Source organism: Ammospiza nelsoni, chromosome 14 (assembly GCF_027579445.1).
Source record: "Ammospiza nelsoni isolate bAmmNel1 chromosome 14, bAmmNel1.pri, whole genome shotgun sequence".
Classification (NCBI taxonomy): domain Eukaryota; kingdom Metazoa; phylum Chordata; class Aves; order Passeriformes; family Passerellidae; genus Ammospiza; species Ammospiza nelsoni.
Window position 1 is genome coordinate 8,835,122 of NC_080646.1, and position 6,000 is coordinate 8,841,121.

The window sequence follows — 6,000 nt, forward strand, 5'->3', positions numbered from 1 at the left end:
CTGCTGAATTAATAATCACTGAGCTTATGGACATCAAATGTTTGAGGCCAAAAGTTACAAGAAAAGCCTCAAATCATAAAGCAGTGAAGAGACTTTCTTAGTTACTGCAGTGATGATCTCCTTCCTGCCAGCACACATTAAACACATGCTGGCTTTTGGAAGTTCATCTATTGTGTTCACTGGTCTCATGGTACATTTTATTTCCTCTGTAGGTGGAATGTTTTGAGAAAGCTCTTTAATAGCCAGCATGGGCTTTGCTAAATTAACCCATCTAGGATTTGAGATGTGCTGTGAAGATGCATATGAGCAGCCTCTAAGGCTCAGCTCAAGCAAAACAGTTTAAATCTTAATAAGAAAATTATGACTCACAACCTATCATTAATATTTAACTTTTTATTATTCTTAAACAACAAACTAAGTCTGATTTCTTTTTTTTTTTCACTTCCCTTTCTTGTATTTCCTGCTTATGGTATAATCATTAGGTTCTCATTACAGTGTTTAATTTTCACACTTTTAAACACTATATATTCTTCTCAAGGTTTTAAGATGTACAGTTCTTCACTATATAAAAATATTTCTAAGGTGACACCTAAATGCAGAAAACATACAAAAGAATTGAATAAATTTGTTTAGGTTTAATTAAATGAGTGCAATCTCTTTGCAACTTGTAAATCATCTTAGCTGTAACTAATCCTGATTTGTTTAATTGGGTAACTGATTTAAATGCTTAAAGGACTAAACTAAACCAGCTCCAAAATAGGAAGCTATTTAATTCAGCCTGTGCAAACCTTTAGATTTGTATTGTATTTCAAAGTACATAAAGGTGAACAACAATAAACTACTGAAAATATTGGCTTATGGTTTAATTAGTCCTTTCAGGATGTGTACTTGTTTTTAAATAGATAACATGTCTATCAATAGGAAAGAAAATGTTATGGGAGTGGGCACATCTGGGGAAAAAAACCCCCACAAAAATAACATGAGTGAAATTTCTTATAAAAAGTCTTACTTTTTATGAATAAAAGGATTTTCCTTCGAGGCTCCATTTCTATTATCACACAATAAATTTTTCTGCCATCACAAACACAGATGTTCCCTTAACTCTGCACAAATGCCAAAAGCTCTTTGTCTTAATATCCACTCTGGGAGGGCTCCTATGTTAATGAGGATATATTAGAAATTTATAAAGTAAAGTTCCTGCATCTCTGCTGGTCCTCAGCCTGTCCCCTCTGTGTGGTCCAAGTCAAGCGCTGCCCAAGGTGAGCCTGGAGGAAGGCAAAGCACATCATGAGCTTGGTTAGGGAACAGGGTGAGGACAGTACCCTGCTCCTGTCTGTACCATAAATGTGTTTGTGGGAAGAATTGGATGCATCCAGGGGTGATCAGTGGGATGAGAACCCCTTCACCTGCAGGAGGACACAAATGAACCCCTGCCTGTGGCAGGAGCATAAGAGTGCAGCCCTGATGCTGAAGGCAAACTGGATTTGCTGCCTGAATTAAACACCCTGGTAATTAATTTCGCCATTAGATGCTTTTTCCAGACCTGGGAGGGGGCAAAGCCATTCCCACCCTTATTGCACGTATCACCGTATAAATCACCGTAAAGATCAGATCGGTGCTCCCGGGAGAATTTACAGCACCTGCAACATCCCTCTCTGCTGGAGGCTCCTGGCAGGCAGCAGCGTTTGGGTTTTCCCTGCAGAGATCCGAACGCTCCACCGTGTGGCCAAGCGGCTCCCTCTGCACGGCTGCGTTGGGAATGGTGCTTTCTGCATTGGGAATGCTGCTTTCTGCGTTGGGAATGCTGCTTTCTGCATTGGGGATGGTGCTTTCTGCATTGGGAATGCTGCTTTCTGCGTTGGGAATGCTGCTTTCTGCATTGGGGATGGTGCTTTCTGCATTGGGAATGCTGCTTTCTGCATTGGGGATGGTGCTTTCTGCATTGGGGATGGTGCTTTCTGCGTTGGGAATGCTGCTTTCTGCATTGGGGATGGTGCTTTCTGCATTGGGAATGGTGCTTTCTGCGTTGGGCGTGGTGCTTTCTGCGTTGGGTGTGGCGCTTTCTGCGTTGGGCATGGTGCTTTCTGCGTTGGGAATGGTGCTTTCTGCGTTGGGAATGGTGCTTTCTGCGTTGGGAATGGTGCTTTCTGCGTTGGGGATGGTGCTTTCTGCGTTGGGCATGGTGCTTTCTGCGTTGGGCATGGTGCTTTCTGCATTGGGGATGGTGCTTTCTGCGTTGGGAATGGTGCTTTCTACATTGGGGATGGTGCTTTCTGCATTGGGGATGGTGCTTTCTGCATTGGGAATGGTGCTTTCTACATTGGGGATGGTGCTTTCTGCGTTGGGAATGGTGCTTTCTGCATTGGGAATGGTGCTTTCTACATTGGGGATGGTGCTTTCTACATTGGGGATGGTGCTTTCTGCGTTGGGAATGGTGCTTTCTGCGTTGGGCATGCTGCTTTCTGCGTTGGGAATGGTGCTTTCTGCGTTGGGAATGGTGCTTTCTGCGTTGGGAATGGTGCCTTCTGCGTTGGGAATGGTGCTTTGCCTCCAAGGAAATTTAGATTGACTCTAGGGAAAGGAGCAAAACATCGAAAATAATGTGTTTTCAGCTTAAAAAAACAACCCTCAATAAATTCTCCAGATACAGTCACTACAGTCACATGTATCTGGTTTAATTGCAGAGCATTGGATGGCCATAGATAATCCTGAGAGCACTAAAGTCACAGGGAACTGATGTAAAAGTTAAATCTCCACTCAAAGTCCATATCAGAGTTTCAAAATCATAGACCATTCTTTTCATTTGTTAATAAGGTGTGAGCAACTAATTAGGAAAAAAAAATCTTCCTATATATTATGCAAAATGCTTTCATTATCCTCCTTCTCTCCCAGATATATAAACTACGCCACTTTTTCACTTAGCATTGGGGTTATTTTTTCTTTACTTTTTAATATAAGAAGCATTAAGAAAAGAATGTTTTTTAGTTTATCCTTTTTGCTCAGTTCTTCTTTTTAAGCACTACTTCTTCCATATAGCATAAATATTCAGTGCCACATTAAGTGCTTAATATCGACAGGTGACTAAGAAAACAAATATTATTATTAACATTTATCAACAAAGCAATAAAAAAGAAGGGATATTTAGGCTCCCACTTAGAGAAATAACATCTTCTCCTGAAATGTGAAGTTCTTGTAAATAATTAGATGTTTTTGATACTAAAGGGAGGCATTTGATTCTAATGAGTAATGTTTCCCAGAAATGTGACTCCATTGTCTAATTTTCATAAAACTAATCTCTTCTTCTCATAATGATGAATAATAAAATCAATATATTGGAAGTGTCAGAACATAAAACAAGCTTGGAGTGCAGAACACGTGATTTGTCACATTTGTGGTCCTTTTTGTAGAAGGTAAATGAAACAGTTGAAACAGCATTGATATTTCAACTGCCAGAGCATACTTCTGAAAATTACTTTCTCAAACCATTAGTATAATCCACTGTTTACTTACTGTGAAAAGTCTCCTTGAAATAAAATGAAGGGGTGGTGCATTCAATACTGAGTGCTCTGCTGCTTCTGCACACACAAACGAGACAAATTCTGTAAAACATAAGTTTTTAAGTACCAAGTCCAGATATATAAGTGTTCTGTTTAAACACAAGGAGCTAATCTGATTTTCTTGTAACCTGATTTGAAATTTGTAACATAATCTAAAATAAAGAAACCAAATCAATGAGATTAGGAACCTGTACTTTGAGGAAAAAAACCCAACAGAATAAATCCATAGATATGCACAGACACAAAACAATTGAAATCTGAGATGAATGTAGCTAAACAAGATTCTCTCATTTGAGATGACATACACTGATGTCCTGGAGCATTTAACATCAATGTGATTTGCTGCTGATAAATTAGAAACCAAGAATACCTGGAGGGGAAAGGTTCAAGTCACTGGATCATAAATCTCAATTTTAGAAGGTGAAAATTCTCAAGCACCCATTCCTGAAGGTCACATCCTCCCTGTGGTCAGGGCAGCACCTTGCAAGAAATTCCATAGTGGAAAGAAAAATGAAGGCATGAAAGCAAAGCCTAAAACATTTGTCCCCTGAATAGGGAAAGTGTCTGCAAAAAACTTGATAGAAATGGGAAATGCAGCAGGGCAACAGTAGGAAGGACTGAGGGGAACAGGTTTCATCAGTTTCACATTTCAGGTTTCACCAGTGCTGGAACCCAGGATGCTCTGAGTCACACCACATCCAAACCAGCCTGAAAGGGATTCTTCTGAAACACTGCTGGGATAAACAGATGTTGTTTATCAGATCTCAGAATGTGTCAAAGATCATTTAGCAACGAGTTTCACTGGTTGTTTGTGGACCATGTGTGTTTCAGCAAATAACGTGAGCAACACATAAAGAGAAATTATCAGGTTAGGAAAATTCTTGAGAGATTCCTAGGAACAGAAGTTATAGGGGGAACTTTGAGATATCTGAAGATTTTCTTTTAGTAACAAACATTTTTGAGAACCCCCATATCAATTGTAGCCATATCAATAATTACTACGCCTCTGGAAATTACACTTCTATTTCGCTCTCATATCTCATCACACATATCAGATCTGGTAGACAACTGCTTAATCAATCTTTGGTGATTTTTACACAAACATAGGTGGTTTGGCTGTTTAATCCTTTTCATGCATCTGTTGGGGATAGTAGTCTCTGAGCATTTAAATGAGTGCTACTATAAACTGCAATTCCCTGATCAATCTACAAGAAAAGAATTTTTTTAAAATCATTTTCTGTGCTTCAACTGAAGCCCAGCTGAGAGAAAAATTTCACTGGGGGACCAAGGCCAGAGAATTGAGAAGGCAACAAAGGCTTCAGCTTCTGCAGCTACTCAGCTCTTCACAAAGCCTTCTGCCATGACCTCCCATACATTTAGAACACAGCCACTTGTCACCAAGAAATCATTTCCACTCTGCCCACCAGGCCAAGGAAAAAAGGTTATTCCGAACCAAACCTGAGGACTGGAATCCTCCCATTGTCAAGTGGATGGTTAAAGATGGTCAGCTCACCTGGGAATGGTGGTGGTGGGCCAGCTTGCTAGGGATCTGCAGGAACTTCCCCTAGGGATTGAAAGAAATTGTATTCAGTGTGGTGAACATATTTCTCCCTGGCTGGGTGAGCAGCCTGTGATACCTTTGTGTCCCAAACTGCTGGTGAATCACTGGAAGCAGCAAGGGAAGCTTCTCCTGGAATATTTTACAGCACCTGCTGGGGCTAAAGGCTGACTGCTGGCAGTGGGATAAGCATAGTCAAAAGGCATTAATAGTCCTTAGAGGAGAATCCATGTAGTGAATTTCCTGTACCTTCATCACTTCATCCTGTCAGAACAAATCAGCCTGCTTGGTCTCTGCCTTTCTGTAAGCTGAATAAACAAAACCCTCAGGAAAAAAAATTGCTATTTCCAGTGAAATGAGCAGCCTTTCTTTCACTGATTTGCCAAGCAAAAAACTGCCAAGAAGATAGAGAGAGAAAGACAGTCAAGCAGTTATGAAAAAGGAAATACCATCCCCAAGTTGAATTTGGCTGGTTGAGTTGGCAGGATGGGATCAGAAGGGTATAATCAGAGAGAACAGAATAACAGAATGCATCTGAGTCGACTGGAAGAGGAAACAGAAATAGATTGTTCAGCCTTGCAGCCTATTGGTGCTGCTGTCAAACAGAGCCAACCCTTCCAAGGCTCTTTTGGGAAGCTGTGGGCTCTGCCAGGACACAAGAGATGGAGCTCCAGCATGAAAGGGATCTTTCCTGCTTTCAGCCAGTGCCCCAGGCTCTGCATGCTCACTCCTGTAGTAACTCTGTGATGGTGGGGGGGGGGGGGGGGAAACGCCCAGGATTTGAATGCAAGTGAGAAATCACCTACCAGTACGAGCAGTCACTACTCACTGACATGTGCTGTAGGACTCTGCTTACTGCGCCCCAGAAAAAACTCATTGTGACAG